The sequence below is a fragment of the Panthera onca genome, chromosome A2, assembly GCF_046562875.1.
Source record: "Panthera onca isolate mPanOnc1 chromosome A2, mPanOnc1 haplotype 2, whole genome shotgun sequence".
Taxonomy (NCBI): Eukaryota; Metazoa; Chordata; class Mammalia; order Carnivora; family Felidae; genus Panthera; species Panthera onca.
Genome location: NC_138340.1, coordinates 127420024 through 127436573, shown reverse-complemented (window position 1 = coordinate 127436573; position 16550 = coordinate 127420024). Strand labels below are relative to the sequence as shown.

The 16550-nt window shown below is 42.8% G+C and overlaps 1 protein-coding gene across 4 annotated transcripts in view; it reads left to right on the top strand.

Annotated features, from left to right (window-relative positions):
• The first annotated feature begins 376 nt into the window (after positions 1-376).
• ELMO1 (engulfment and cell motility 1) overlaps positions 377-16550 on the top strand; it is a 545925-nt gene continuing 529751 nt past the window's right edge. For 2 of the 4 annotated variants that reach the window (XM_078440523.2, XM_060633904.3), the window contains exon 1: positions 10044-10156. The gene's annotated coding sequence lies outside the window, so the exon portion shown is untranslated. Of the gene's footprint in view, positions 437-6350; positions 6486-9867; positions 9981-10043; positions 10157-16550 lie in introns of those variants that run through there. The other 2 variants (XM_060633905.3, XM_060633903.3) reach the window with 2 other exon arrangements.

Here is a 16550-nt window from a genome sequence, read left to right as displayed (position 1 = left end):
CTGTCTCATTAAACAATGGACTACCATAATCATCACTTTAATATATATGTGTATATATATATATATATATATATATATATATATATATATATTTAATGAGTAAAACAATTACTCATAGTTATTTGAAATCTTTGAGTTCTTTGCTTAAATTCCATTAATATTCCATAAGCCACCTGCATTTTCCCTCTTATGAATAATCCGTTAATATCCCTTGCTTATTTGCTTTTTGGAGTTCTAGTGTTTTAATGATGTGTTTGAGTTCATTGTATATCAAAAATCATAACCCATTATCATATCTGTAACAAATATTTCCAAATATCTTCTTCACTAATGGTTTGCCTTTCAATTGTCTTTGCTTTATGTTAGCAGGATGGACAGAAGCAGAGGCAGAGATGCCTTAAAGCATTTGATGCCTTTGGGAGGTGGAGGGTTCAAGGTGAGTGTGGAGTTTCTGGACACATGTGTATCCCTGTCCTGGCAGATGAGTCTGAAAGTGGCTGTGAAGAGCTGTGTATGGTTCATAGTTTGGATTATTGTTAGTATACAATGACAGACAATTGGAGGCTTAAAAGAAAAAAAGGAAGTGATGTGATCAGACCTACCTCTTAGAAACAGAGATCTAATGGTTGGAAGAAGGGTGGGTTGGAGGGGGAAAGGGCCTTACCCGTCTGTTCCTGGACTATTGAAGGAACCTCTTTGGTGGTCTCCTTGGTTTAACTTACATGACTTTGGGGTGCCTGGGTTGCTCAGTCAGTGAGCGTCCAACTCTTGGTTTCAGCTCAGGTCATGATCTCATGGTTTGTGGGTTTGAGTCCCATGTGGGTCTCTACACTGACAGTGGAGAGCCTAGTTGGGATTCTCTCTCTCTTCCTCTCTCTCTGCCCTTCCCCTGCTTGTGCTTTCTCTCTCAAAATAAATAAATAAACTTAGAGACTTACCTGACTTTTTCTTTATGCTTAAATTTGAATATTTAAATTTAAGTTAAAATAAGGAATGGAGTATAGGACATTTCTTTCTTAGAGAAAGAAATAAAATAGATAAAGATGAGTGAAGATCCCAATAAACTGCAAGTGTTTGTGGGGCCAACATTAAAGGAATACAGGATTTTCTTTTCCAACATGTGGTTGTTTGGTGGACATATTTGATTAAACCCTAGAAATTATGTAGAAAAGTAGGAGCGATAAAATCATAAGAGATAGGCTTGCCTGAGAGCAGAAGGCATCGAGTGCTAGAGTTTAGGATTATTTGTAGGTGATGGGTAACCTTTATGTGTTAGACATGAATAAAGTAGCTTATTGGGAACATTAACTTGAGAATGTGTAATATTGATTGAAAAGGGAGAGAATAGAAGCAGGAAGATCAGTCATAAGTTTATTGCTTTGGTACAACATTTCTGGAGGGCAATTGGTGATATGTAACAACAATATAATACATCCATCTTTAAAAAAATTTTTTTTACATTTATTTTTGAGAGACAGAGAGAGACAGAGTGTGAGCAAGGGAGGGGCAGAGAGAGAGAGAGAGAGAGAGAGAGAGAATCAGAAACAGGCTCTAGGCTCTGAGCTGTTAGCACAGAGCCCAACGTGGGGCTCGAACTCACAAACCGTGAGATCATGACTTGAGCCAAGGTCGGACACTTAACTGACTGAGCCAAGCGGGTGCCCCAATACATCCATCTTTTGACCCAAGAATTTAACTCTTGGGAATTTATTAAAGAAATAATAGAAAAAGTGTTTAAAGTTGTAGGTGCAAAGATGTAAACTGAGCTGTCATTTATAATAGAGAAACAGTTTTAAAACTAAATATCCAACAATAATTCATAAGATGAAATACTATGTCATGACACAAATCTGTATTTACTAACCTTGAAATGGTTTCAAAATACACTTAAATGATGGGGTGCCTGGGTGGCTCAGTCCGTTGAGCGGCCGACTTCAGCTCAGGTCATGATCTCGCGGTCCCTGAGTTCGAGCCCCGCGTCGGGCTCTGTGCTGACAGCTCAGAGCCTGGAGCCTGTTTCAGATTCTGTGTCTCCCTCTCTCTGACCCTCCCCCATTCATGCTCTGTCTCTCTCTGTCTCAAAAATAAATAGACGTTAAAAAAATTTTTTAAAAATACACTTAAATGAAAGCAGAGAGATGAAAAACAGTATATTTAGAATGCCTCCACCTTTAATCATATATATCATCTCATCCTAGTAATCCTTGTAGAATTGTCATCTCAGTGGTGATTTCTAAAGCAAATATTATTTAGAATAAATTTCACCAAATAAAATGTTCAAATTCCTCTCTTTCCTTCCTATCAGGAATGGAGTAAAATGGGACAGGGGCTAGGGCCTCAGTAAGTCTGTGCCTAATGTTAAATTAGTGTAAGTTCCATGTACTGTACATTTGTAATATACAGTAACATGCCACTTCTGCTTCATTTCGGTAACTGCAAAGGCACTTTTCCCCAAATACCGTTTATCATCTGATAGCCTCCAACTGAAGTCTTCAACAGTCCCCATAAGGTCAGCTATAGAAGCCTGGCATGGATCTCTGTTAAAGCACACGATCATGGCTCTGGATTGAGAAATCTGCTTTCAGTCCCCATCTGCCACTTTATAGTGAATTTGGCAAGTCACTTAACCTCTTTGAGTCTGTGTTTCATCCTTAAGTGGGGATAATAAAATATCTTTCCTTTAGTTTATGTGAATTGAACACCAATAAAATCCCTTCCTTGATTTAATTCTTGTCTCTTCAGACGAGGAAATTTAGACAAGGAATATAAACACTGGGGTAGCTTGTTTTATTTTTTATCTTAATTAAAAGTAACATATCCACAACTCATTGTATAAAATGCTGAAATATGTTTCCTTTATAATTAGTCTTTTTGGAATAAAACATAGATTATTTTCCCCAAATATCACAAACCTTTCCTATTTTCATAAGTGTACATGCAAATTAAAGAGGATCTCACCTTAATTATAAGTATTTAAGATAACATAATTATGTTACTCACGTAACCTACCTCAGATTTATATTCAAGTCCATAGTGTATTTTCCAGAAAAAAAGGCCTACCATCTTTAGGTTCATCTAAAACATTTTGCTCAGGGAAACAAAATGCTATTTACGATTTTTACTGTCAGGTAAATATATAAAGAATCCTACTTGGTTTTTACTTTCCCCATTCAAAACCTAAATACTAGGCTTTTTAGGAGAACAAATACACATGCTTGCAAGTGAGTAATTACTTTCTTGGTCATAATGCTATTGTATTAACATGAGATCTAATGTTATTCCTCCAAATTTAACCCAAATACTTAGCAAAACTTTTTTTATGCACGTCTTAAGAGCCATATCAAGTCCAAAGCCTTAAAATTGGCAATTAACAGTAAAATTACTACCGTATCTCTAAATTATCTTTTCACATTTCATCCTTCCACCCCCTTTTTTCCTTTGAAATAAAAGAAGAAATAAGGTCATGTTTGGGGGCAAACAATATAGGGTGTTGACAAAGAACTGCAAAAATTGGGACACTGTCTTAAAATAAAATTGATGTCATTGTGGATGTTTGAGGGTTGAAAGTAACCTTCAATCAATCTGGGGCCCTAAATCCAAAAAAATCAATGTATATAAAACTACAGATGAGCTAAGTTTTTGTAGGTATATATGTCCTTGGAGAGACCAAGTTAGTAGGTCAGCTGAGGTGTGCTAACCCCTGAATTGTATGTGGTGACCCAGGAGGGGAAGTGGAAAGATGTGATTATGATTCCTGGAAATGATGTAAAGAAAAATGTGGAAGAGCATAATGGTTCAGAGTGTCCATTTAATGTGTCATGTGCCTGGAAAAAGAAGACAGTGTTTTAGGAGAATACTGAGTGGTCTCTGGAGGGTACAACTGGGTGTTCTATAGACCAAAAGGAGAGCTTTTTAAAAATCCAACAAATAAAATTTTTTTTTTTAATTTTAGAGAGCACCAGTGGGGGAGAGGGGCAGAGAGAGAGAGAGAGAGAGAGAGAGAGAGAGAGAGAGAAAGAGAGAGTATCTTAAGCAGGCTCCATGCTCAGTGTGGAGCCTGGCACAGGACTCAATCCCATGACCCTGGGATCATGAACTGAGCTGAAATCAAGAGTTGGACACTCAACCGACTGAGCCATCCAGGCACCATTAAAAATCCATTTTAATGAAGCATAATTTATATACAATAAAATTCACCTTTTTAATTTTTATTTTTTAGAGAGAGAGAGAGCACATGTACATGCACATGAGCAGGGGAGGGGGTAGAGGAAGAGGGAGAGAAATAACTTCAAGCAGGCTCCATGCCCAGCACCAAGCCCAGTGCAGAGTGCGGCTCGATCCCACTACTGTGAGGTCATAACCTGAGCTGAAGCCAAGAGTCAACACTTAACTAACTGAGCCACCCAGGCGCACTCCATCTTTTTTAAAAGTAAAGATTTTTATTTTGAGATAATTGTGTATTCACACACAGTTGTGAGAAATAATACAGAAATATTCCTTGAACCATTTATCCAATTTCCTCCAATGGTGAAACTATAGTAAAATATTGTACGGGAGCCTGGGTGGCTCAGTCGGTTAAGCGTCCGACTTCGGCTGAGGTCATGATCTCACGGTCCGTGAGTTCGAGCCCCGCGTCGGGCTCTGTGCTGACAGCTTGGAGCCTGGAGCCTGCTTCAGATTCTGTGTCTCCCTCTCTCTCTGGCCCTCCACCGTTCAGACCCCCGTTCAGTTTTGCTCTGTCTCTCTCTGTCTCAAAAATAAACATTAAAAAAATTAAAAAAAATAAAATATTGTAATATTGTACTATTGTACAATTGACCTTGACTATATCAATGTCAAAATCCTGGTTGTGATACTGTATTGTAGTATTATTATAAAATATAGTATATACCGTACTGTACTATTGTATACTGTGTAAAAAAACCAACATATTGACATTGACACAGTCAAGGTAAAGAGCAGTTCTATCACCACAAGGATCCCTCATGTAGTACTTATATAGCCATCCCCCCCAGCTTCCCCCACTTTCCCACTCCACCATCTCTGACCCCTCCCAACCACTAATCTGTTCTCCAGTTCAACAGTTTTATCATTTCAGGTATGGTCTTTAAATGGAATCAGACAGTATGTACCCTTTTAGGATAGGATTTTTTTCACTCAGCATAATTCCCTGGTAATTCATCCAAATTGTTATGAATATCAGTAGTTCATTCCTTTTTACTGCTGAGTAGTATTCCATGATATAGAGGACCACAGTTTACTTAGCTAATCATCCACTGAAAGGCAGAATGTACTAATTTTAACTTTGTGTTTTTGATGAATTTTAACAAATTGATACACCCATGGAATCATTGCCATAATCATAAATGGGACATTCATACAAAAGAAATGAAAATATATGTTCACACACACATTATGTGAATGTAGCAGTTTCATTCATACTAGCTAAAAACTGGAAGCAATCCAATGTCCAACCACAGATGAATAAATAAAAGAATAAATAATGATATAGCCATACAGTGCAATACCACTCACTCAGAAAAAAGAAATGAACTACTGGTATAAATATCATACATAATGAAAAAAGCAAGACCTAAAAGAATATATGCTCTATGATTCCAATTATGTGGATTTCTAGAAAAGATAAAGCTTTTTTAGCGTCAGCAGATCAGTGATTGCCTAGGGCTGGGAGGGAGGAGGGGAACGGTTGACTGCAAAGGGGCACGAGAAAACCTTTCTTGGTTTAAGAGAACATTTTAAACCCTAAACTGGGGAGAATCTGTTGCTCAGAATAGAAGGATGTTACTTTCACAGAAAACAAGGAAGTGCTGAGAAATAAATTTGTTTATGGAGGATGGTAAAAAGAGCACAGTAGGGAAAATAGATGCCCAAAGGACCAAAGTATAGAAGAATAAAGAACTCCAAAGGTGAAAAGAGTGGAAACTTGAAAGAAACTTCTCAAAGCTTCAAACTACAGAAAGCTGATTGGAGCCTCATAACACCAGGGATGTGAGCCTCACCTATTTGACACTGAGTTTGTAAGATGTAAATTTCCCTACTTGATTTTGTGATCTTTTTTTTTATTAATAATTCTACACTTGTAAAAAAGAAAAAGAATTTTTATTTTTAGAGACAGATTGTGATTGGGGAGAGGGGAAGAGGGAGGGAGAGAGAGAGAGAGAGAGAGAGAGAGAGAGAGAGAGAATCCCAAGCAGGCTCCATGCTCAGTGTGGAGCCTGACATGGGGCTCAATCCCATGACCCTGGTGATCATGACCTGAGCTGAAATCAAGAGTCAGACACTCAACCAATTGAGTCATCCAGCTGCTCTGGTATGTGATCTTTACACAGCTGTGCTCCCTGTCCTTCTTTGGGTCTGAAGGAGAACTTAGCCCTGTATATGCAGAAGCAAAGAATGTGGAGACTGCAGGTGTGGAAATTCTGCAGGAAAATTGACAGGAAAATTCTCTCTGATTCCACTAATTGGTAAGACATGAAATTACCTCCAATAGCAGAAAGCAAACAAGGAACATTTTCTTTGCTTTTCTTGGGACTCTTTCATGACAAGATACACTGTGATATTTTCTACTGATGCCCTGCTGGAAGCCCTCTCTACTCCTCCCAAAAGTATGGAGTGCTGACATAGTAAATGGCATGCCCAGATGGAAATAAGCCCTTTAGCCTAATACATATCCCCAAATCCCCTCTACCCTTGAAGGAGACAGTACTTCCCTGGTTGTAGAGAGAAAGACTGGAGCAAAACAAAGACAATAGGACTGGAGGCATGAGTTCAGTCTGAAAGAGAACATAAGAACAGATGTCCAAAACCAGGTGAGAGTAGGGGTGAATACTAATGCCAGGGGGCCTGGAGGTGGGAGAGACGTAAGATATGGTTACTGGGATTCAGAACTGGGGAAATAAACTAAAGTAAATAGGAAGCAAGAAGGAATCAAATTAAGTGGGGAGGATTGCTAGGAGATGCTAAAACCACTGGTTAAAAGATCATTCTGGAATAGGATATTTGCACAGTGTAAAGTATCCTATCACAGATTTATTATTACTTGTAAAGGGAAAACTTACTTTTTCACTGGAGTTAATTCACTTGGTGGTGACATTTCCCAGGCGGTTAAAGTTAGTACCACCAAGACTGGCATAGACTGACAATGCATATACCAGTGTGATGTAGTGTCGAGTACCCATATTGCTCATGAAATGTTCTTACCAAAAATGTTTAACCTGAAGCCCTAATCCATATAGCAAAAAGGACAAAGGATAAAGGGGTAAGTGAAATCACACCACAAGAGACAGACAAATCCGGAGTGTGGGCTATTCTCTAAGAGGGTTTGCCTGGACCTCACACCTTATTAGTAACAAGGATTAGAAATACAGGTTCTACATAGAAGGAAGGGGATATTTTGCCTCCTAATACTGTAGGCAATAGATAAAGTGAATGGATGAGTTAGAATCTGGATGACCAAAGAAGAAACCTCAGTTAGACCCTGAGACCCAAAGCTTAACAAGAAAAAAATTGGAGGTTAAGACCAGGATCTCACTATATAGCATTTATAGAATAAAAGTGAGAGGAACTAGTGAATCCAAAGACTCTGATCCTTATCATGGCAGAGGAAGCCACTTAGTGGGGTGTTTTCCAGAACCCTGATCTGTTCTCACCTAATCTGTGGGTGTGGGGAGACACTGATGCCTGACTGCACCAAATTCAAAAAGACTTAGAGAAGGTGAACCAGGGTCTTTGGTCCCAGAGATCAACCACATAAACACAGACATGACCTAACAGTAACATAACAAAGAATTTTGCCTTGCAATTGGATCAGCAGTGAGATAGATGCATTTGAAAAATAATTGACAAGATTTAGCTGTATTGTTTGTAATGGTTAATTAATTAATTAATTAATTAATATGACAACTAATTTTTTTTAAGGATCAAGACTGGTGTCCTTCAAGGGAAAGATGGTTAAGATGAGAGAGATTTGAAACCATAGGATTTGAAACCATAGAAGTTAGAGTAACGGAGAGCATTTAATCCTCAGGAGAATGTTTAGATAGAATTCAGTGTCTGTCTTCAAAAATCTGAAAAAGGGTATCTCTTGGAGGAGGGATGTGACTTATTCCATGTTAACTGCAGAGGGCAGAGCTGGGATCAAAGGGTACAAGGAGGTGGATTTGTCTAATTGCTGTGCAAGGAGAGACACAGAGTTCCCTGTTTACTCTTGGAACAATTATGACAGCTAACATTTACTGAGTGCTCATGATGTCTGCACTATAGTTGAAGTCTTTATATGTCTTAGCTAAAAAGTTGTGGATCAAATTCATAGCTACCATTACAAGTGCTCATAGCATCATTGGTAAAGATTCCTTTTACTGGCTGCTTATTAACTTATTTCGTTTGGATACTTACCTATTTACTGTTATTATATCATTATCATTTTACAGATGAGGAAGGCTGATTACTTTTCTGGAATCATCCTACTTTAAGTTATTGGCTTATAATGATCTGGACCCAAGTCTTCCTGCTACTAATATTGCCTTCAGAGGTTATGCATATAATAAGAGGTCAGATCAGGGCTGTTCATTAGAAATATAATGTGAGCCACTAATGAGAGCCATATGTGTAATCTTACTTTTTCTATTAGCCACATTAAAAATGTAAAAATAAGCTATTGAAAATATTTTAATTATTACATATATATGTATTTATACTTATATTTTAACCCAATACAATAACCCAACTGACTCATCACATCTTAAACTATTATCATTTGTTCAAGTGATGTAATCAACACAAAAATTATTAACAAGGTATTTAGCGTTCTGTTTTTCACACTAAGTTCTGTGTCTATATTTTCATAACATCTCAGGACTAGCCACATTTAAAGTGATAGTTGCTCGGGGCTCTTGGCTGCTAATGAGGAGCCAGCACAGGGTTAAAATTTAAATCTCTTGGCAGGGGAGGGAGTGGGATTGCAATTTAAAGAGGACCTTTACCTTCCACCTTATATTCCAATGCCTCCTTGCTTCTGATTTACCTCCTTTGCCAGTTTGAAGTAACAACTGCCTTTGTCTTTTCTGGTAGAGCCAACGTATATACTTCTGAATTTGGAGAGAGCAGGTGTTTTTCCTGCAACCTTCCAAGGACTGTGATTTCCCTTCTGGCAGCTACACTGGGAGTTCATTTGTTTGAATTTTGCTTTGAAAGTCACAAAAGTAGGTTGCATTAATTAAATAACGTACTCCAAATACCAAATTGGGGGTAGAACGTCTTGCTTTATGAAAAGTTATGCAAAATTAGGGAGTCCCTGGTTTAATTGATTAGAAATAAATAGTGTAAATGCATAGGTGACTATAAGAGGGAGTAAAGGTTTTGTTATTTTTGCCACTCTGCTCACGGGTAGAGGCAGAGCGTCAGAACAAACACACCAGCCTCTTAAAGTAGCTTTAAAACAGCCCACCGAAGTTTCCCCTCGAAATTCCAAACCAGCTGCCAAAAATGAAAGCTTATAAAAAGATGCCACGCGCTCTCGGCCTCCCGGAGGTGGCGCTATGACGGTGACGGAGTTAATTAGTGCCTGCAAAGCGCCGCGTGTGAGCTCATCCGAGAAGTCATGCTCTGCACACATATTATTTATAGCCGATCTGAGGCGTGCACGGTGTTTGACATTTTTCTTCTTTTTAAGTAGGGGGACTTCAAAAAGTCGTGGACATTTCCCTCCACCCTCCACCCCGCAGGCAAAGTGCAGTAGGCAGGCTCCAGGGCGCGGGCGGGAGGTGAAAGCGCCAACCACGCGTGCCGGCGTGCAGGTGCCGGGGGCGGCGGCGGCCACTGCAGCGTCCGCTCGGGAGGAGAGTTCGCGGTTGATCTCGGGATGCCTTGCAGATGCAAAATGTGTCTCTGGCCAGCAGGAGGAAGGAAGAGGAAGTGAGAGCAGCGGCAGCCGGCGGCGCAGCAGCCGGCGGATCCCCAGTGTAAGTGCGTGTGCGCGGGCGAGGATGGGCACGGGATAGAGGCAGAGCCACCCATACGGCCGCGGCCCGTAGCTGAGGGACAGAGCTTCTGGCCCCCTTCAATGGTCACGGGTCGCCAGAGCTCTGGTGGCACGGAACCCTCGCCGCCACCGCCGCTGTCCTGCGACCCCGGGCAGGTTCGTAAAGTTTCCTGGATTGGCGCCGCGCCCCGACTCGCTGACCTCAGCGCGGCCGGGGAGGGAGCTGAGGCTGGGGCACTGGAGGAGGCGTCCTGTTCTGGGGGACTCTGGGCGCCGCGGAGACACTTTTGTTTCCTCCCTGGGGGCTCCGCGGCTGGAGCAGGGGTAGCCGCGGCGCTCTGCGGGGCGAGGGCTGCGGGCGCTCCGGGGCGCTCAGCAGTTGGGGAAGTCTGGGTAGAGCCGGGCGGCTGGAGTGGGAGTGGGAGTGGGAGCGAAGGGAGGGCGCGCGGGAGATGGAGAGCAGGGCCCGGGGCCCGGGAACCCGCGGAGGCGATTTGGCCAGGGCCGGCTGGTGGGGGCCGCCGAAGGACTGCGCTGCTGGCTCGGGGGGGACAGGGGACAGGGGAGTGTGGGATTTGGGGGCTTGGAGATCCGAGAGGCTGCGCCTGGGAAGGTACTGGCAGCTCGGGCTCCGGCTTTTCTCTGGTACTCGCAGATGGGAGGGAATCCCTTGGCGATCGCGCTCTTGGGAGGGGACAGCGATGGGCTAGAGGGATGGAGGGCCCGAAGGGGCAGGAGGAAGCGATTGGGGCGGCTGGGACCCTCAGGGGCGACAGTTAGTAAATACTCGCCTCCTGGGAACGTGCCGGGGTCTCCCGCTGGGACTCGGAACGAAGGAGGCGGGGGCAGGGGGGTTCTGTGGGAGATACTGGCATGGAATGGGGGGGGGCACGCGGCGCGCCTTCAGAGTAGGGGCCAACGGAGCTTTGGGGGTCCTGGAATCCGAGCTGAGAGGGGCGGCGGAGATCGCTAGAGTAGCTTTGAGGAAGAGGAAATATAGAAGTCTGCCAGCCCTGGGGTGCGCGCGTGTGTTTGGGGTTGGGAAGTCCGTGTTGTGTCGCGGGCGCGCGCGAGGGCGGCGAGCGTGTGAGCAAGTGAGCGTGTGTGTGTGTGTGTGTGTGTGTGTGTGTGTGCTGTGTGTGTGTGTGTGTGTGTGTGTGTGTGTGTGTGTGTGTGTGATCGTGAGGGGCTCCGAGCTTGGGACTTCCCGCCAAGTGACCCTCTCCCGCTTGGGGGCCGGACGTTTGAAGTTGGCAATTCCGGGCAGAGGTTGTTGGCGGTGGGACCTGCGTTGACCTAAAGCTGCAGGGCTTGGCCTCCCCCAGTGACCTGGCCCTGGGGTCCTCTGGACAGCTCTTAGGACTCACTGAGCATATTTTGTGCAGCCCTGTGCCTCGGACCATGGGCCTGCTAACACCGCTGGCCAAGAAGGATGCGGACTTAATCCGCTGTATTTAAGATTTCAGAGAAGCTTGAGACCAGGGTTTCTGCCTCCGGAGGCAGGGGCTTGCAGGCTCCCAGGTTATCGCTGCTAGTGGCTTGGGGCTAGCGGTGGAAGAATTTCGGAGGTTTTTGTTTGTTTGTTTGTTTATAAAATAAAAGTAATTAATGATATGCATTTATGCATCAATCATTTGAGGGTAACTTTAGGAACTAGAGGGGCATAACCCCACTGGGGTTCACTTTTAGATCAAAAGGCTGGCAGTAGCTATTGTTAAGGGCCTTTTCTGGTTGTGGTTTTTCATTTTTCCCCTCCATACCCACTTCCCAAGGTTATTTCAAGGATTTTTGTTTCTCAGTTTACAGAACTGGGGACTCAGAAGTCCAGATACCCTGCCGTCAGGTGGCAGACTTTTTTTTTTTTTTTTTTTTTTTTATGGTTGCCCTTCTGAACTTCTGCTCTTTACTATGGTACATTTCCTATCTCTTGAGGGCTTACAGGTTAAATGTTGCCTTTTTTCCTAGTACATTTATTACTCAGATTTTTTTTTTTTTTTAATTAGATGGACTGGTTGTGTTGGGAAATTGTGAGGGAATGACTTGACCTGCAGTGTTGGAACTCTGCAGTGGGGGGTGGGGTCTGGAGGGAAGGGAACTGGGGAAAAAGTTAGCAGGTGTCCGGGAAGGGGAAGTCGTGAGGCAGTCCCAGACCTGGGTCTGGTGGAATTTAGGATCCCTTTTTGGGCTACAGGATGGGTAGTCCTGTTAGTGGCCATATCTTCACACCCCCCCCCCCCCCGCCCCCATCCCCTTGTCCTATTCCTACTTTTCTTAAAACTGCAGCCAATCTGATTGCCTTACATTCTTCTTTTTCACCAAGTTCTTTCCCCAGGACCTTTGCATATGTTATTCCTTTTGCACAAAGAACTTTTCCCCACATGTCCAGATGGCTCACTCCCTTGCACACTTCAGGTCTCTTCTACCCATTTGTCAGCTTATAGGCAGCCTTTTCTGACCTCATGTAAAATAGCAACCAGCCACTCCATGGTCCTCTTAAGTAACTCAGTTCCGCCCCCCCCCCCCACTTCAGCATTTGTTACCCCCTGGCATTACATATTCATTTGTTTATTTGATTATGTCTGTTTTCCCATTAGAATGGAAGTTCCATGAGGGTAGGGACCTTGACTTGTGTATAGGTCCAGAACCTAGACTGATGTACTGACCGAGAGATGCCTATTATGGGAAATATACCAGGCAAATATTGCAGCATCAGTGGCAAGTGAACCCAGGTAACAGGCTTTTGCTTTCTTTCTTTCCTTTGTCCTTCCTACCATGCCCAGCCATTCTTCTTGCAGACCTCTTTCTGCCCTGAGTAGACTCAGAATTTTAGCCTGAAGAAAGGAACAGAGAGGTGATTCCTTGAGAGAGTAGAAGACCAGTACAGTTTATTGATAACACATAGCCACTTCTGATCTGGTGTTTGTTTTATCATATTCCTTGGAGAAAGTCTTTGCAAAGTACGTGTTGCTTTACTCAAAGAAATACCCCCTCAGGAAGAAGGGCATTGCTGTGAGTGGGGTGAAGTCAGATAGCCACTATATCTTGTTCTGCTTTCCCAGAAGATGGAGGTGAAGGCAGAGGAGGAGAGGACATAAGGAAGAAGAGAAGCGGCAAATGTCTAGGAGAAGAAAAATGAAAGGGAGAAAACAGATGAGGGGCTTCTATAGTGCTTCTAAATCATAAGCATTTATGAAATTACAGTATTGAGATAAGATAATACTTAAGTGGTTTAAAGTAATTTACCCCCTTTGGGTGTTTGTTGTGAATGGGTGGGGAGAGGTGGAGGAAGAGAGTGCTTTGAAGCCCTTGCAGAGAGGATGTGGCTGGGGTGTGCCAAGGGGCTCTACTGAGTGCACACGTTGCTTACCTTACCATCTTTCTTAACACTGAAGGTTTAGAGCTAATCATTCCTATGGAGGACATTTCCTGTTCTGATCTAAGACACTGGGTACCCTTAAGGTTTGTAACAGGAAGCCTGCCACAACTTTTTAATGCCTGAAACCATCCAGGTGGGTAGTTTGGTTTTTAAGACATTCATTCTATTGAATTGGGAAAAGGTGGGGAATTACTAAACCCTGTCTACATCACAAAGCCTCAAGTGTTTGCTGCTAATTATGCAACTCCATCTCTGCTTCCTTCTTGTCAGCTAGTCTAGTGTTTTTGAAGTTTGGGGTTGCAGTCCAGGAGTAGACCATAATATCAATTTATCATGTCCAAACCAGCAGTTTAAAACATGAAATAGAAGGGTACAATGGAAAATAGGGTGTTTTACAAAACAGACACTGAATCTTAATGTCAAATGCATTGCTTAAGGTTAAAAAAAAAGTCTATTAAAAGGTCTATTTTAATAACTCTGGAGGCCCTAGGAATCTACATGTTCAACCAATTTGCCAGAGATCCTGATGAAAGTGGTTCACAAGGCCATACTTTAAGAAATATTTAGCTGCTCCCACCCCTTACCAATGCTATTGGTTTAATTTCCTGCAAGAGCTGCTATTTACAAATGTTCAATTAGATGCAGTGAAAGTGTTAGCCATTGACTTAACTTTTAAAATGCTACTGTTTATAGAACTTGATGATATGCCTGGCTGTGATTCTGCCATATTGGCAAAACTGGAAATCTGGTTGGTATGTTTGTCACTTACCGATATGGTGAGGCAGTAGATTCATCGGAAATAACTCTTTAACCTTACTTAGAATAAAATGAATGTACTCTTTTCTGGCCAAGTTTTAGTTTAGTGCTTTGGAGGTCTTTGGAAGCTTAATCAACTTTTCCTTTCATATTTTATACCCGGTATTCCCCATATGCCTATCTTAATTATTTTTGGACATTTGCAAAGACACTAGTCATCTTTTCTTGTGGCAGCCACGCTGCTGTGATACATAATTAGATAAAACATTTTATTTTATTTATTTATTTTTACGTAGGCTTCATGCCCAGTGCAGAACCCAGCACGGGTCTTGAACTCAGGGCCTTGAGGTCAAGACCTGAGTCGAGATCAAGACTCAAGATGCTTGACCAACTAAGTGTTGGTTAAGGTACTTCTAAATAAAACATTTTAGAGGACTTGGGCTTGGGCCTGGCCAACCAAAGAAGAAAAAAGGGTGAGAACTTTAGCACCATCCAAAACAAAGATTTTAAAGACCAACCATCCAGGAGAGAGAGTGTGGCTCCCGTGAAAGGCATGTGGCCCCTGAAAGCCTTTGACTATGCTCAGCACAGCATTATTAGGTACAGCGAAGCCATCCCTGCATGCATAACACACAGAGGGGTCGCGGTTTTCAATCTCCTGGAAAATTTAGGTTGTGGGAGTATTAACAATTCTAACTTATTTATAATAACCAGTCCTGAGGCCCATAAAACATTGTTAGGATCCGGGGTTAGGTTAACTGTGTTTTCTAAACTTTCACAGGATAAGTGCAGGTACAGTTTGACCAGAATTTTGTCACTGGCCTAAGGAAGTGAACAGTGAAGTATCCAGTAGAAATCTGTATGGGAGAGGGAACGCTAGCACATTAAATAGAATTAACCACAGCAACAACCTGGCGTAGTGCTGAGTGGAGAGATTAGTCACATGTATAAATAGAAGGAGATGACGATCCCCAGTCAGTGTTCTAGGCCCCCACAAACACTGATTTCCAGAATCTGAGCAAGATTATTATTGGAACTTCAATTTTAGGAATTGAGGCTACAGTTTTGGCTATTTTAGTTCTAACAGTTAATTCAGGGAATAAAACTTCCCTCAGTTAGAAAACGTTTACTACTTGCTGGACTCCAGGACTACTGTGTGTTGGGTGGGTTGTCCTTGTTGGGTAAGGGACAGTGGTTGGAGGGTACCATGATTAGGTAAGCCCTGATTGAGCATTGCCTCAGTGGTCTTGGAGTCACAGGATCCGTGCGATATTTTCCTCCTTGCATCAAGAGCTGACACCCTTCTTCCCAGAATGCTGCTTTGGAAATGGTGGAGAATAGACAGCAGAGTATTATCCTACTTTACAGATGTGGCTTGGAGGAATGAAATGTCACAGGGATATTTGGAGAGTAGATCTGAGCTTTCCTGACTCTTCTTCCCCTGTTGGTCCTTTTCCGTGCACCATGATGCCTGTTTTGGTGATTTCCTGCTCTTGTTGGTTCTCTTGTACTAGCCTGGCCTGAGGCTAGAACCCCCATGTTGAGCTAGGCTGCAGTGCATCCAGGGAGCACTTCCCTCCTGTATGCTGGTAGAAGTGCCCTGGGTTCCAGTGGATGTGCTTTGGGTTGCCATGGCTCCCAGGGATGTGCTTTCTGCCCCTGAGACCAAGTTTTGCTGAGTTGGTGCCTCTCTTTGGATATCTCATTCCGAAGCTAAACTAGTGGGGGGGACAGCATGCCCATCACCTAAGCTCATGATATTGGAGCATATAAGCCAGAATGGAATTCATTAATCAAAAATGAGAACAGTGTTTGCCAAGGAGAATAGACACATATTCTTTAGCAAACACTTTTTTTTCCTCTCTCTCTGTGGGTGAGTCATGGTGAAAGCAAAAGCATGGAACCAGTTGGTGGTGGGGAGGGACCGAACGGTGGTAGGGAATACATTTAACAGCATTTTCCATCTAGTCTTAAGTTTTGCTACTTCTGCCCCATAGATTAATACCAACTAAGGGAACCAGAGACTGGAGTCTTCAACCAGAATGGTTTTTCCCTTGGGTGATGCTGAAGCTACTGATTCTGTTCTTTTTCTCCTTGCAGGCTATTGCCCTTTATTTTTTTTTTAAGTTTATTTATTTTTGAGAGAGAGAGAGAGAGACAGAGAGGGTGAGTGGGGGAGGGTCAGAGAGAGAGGGAGAGAGAGAATCCCAAACAGGCTCTGCAGTGTCAGCGCAGAGCCCGATGTGGGGCTTGAACTCATGAACTGTGAGATCATGACCTGAGCCGAAATAACCAACTTAGCCACCTAGGAACCTCTGGCTATTGCCAGTTTTATGTTGACTATTTCAGGCAGTCTCAATCTCAGGACTCTTGACCTATGGGGCTGGATAATTCTTTGTTGAGGGTGCTGTCCTGTGC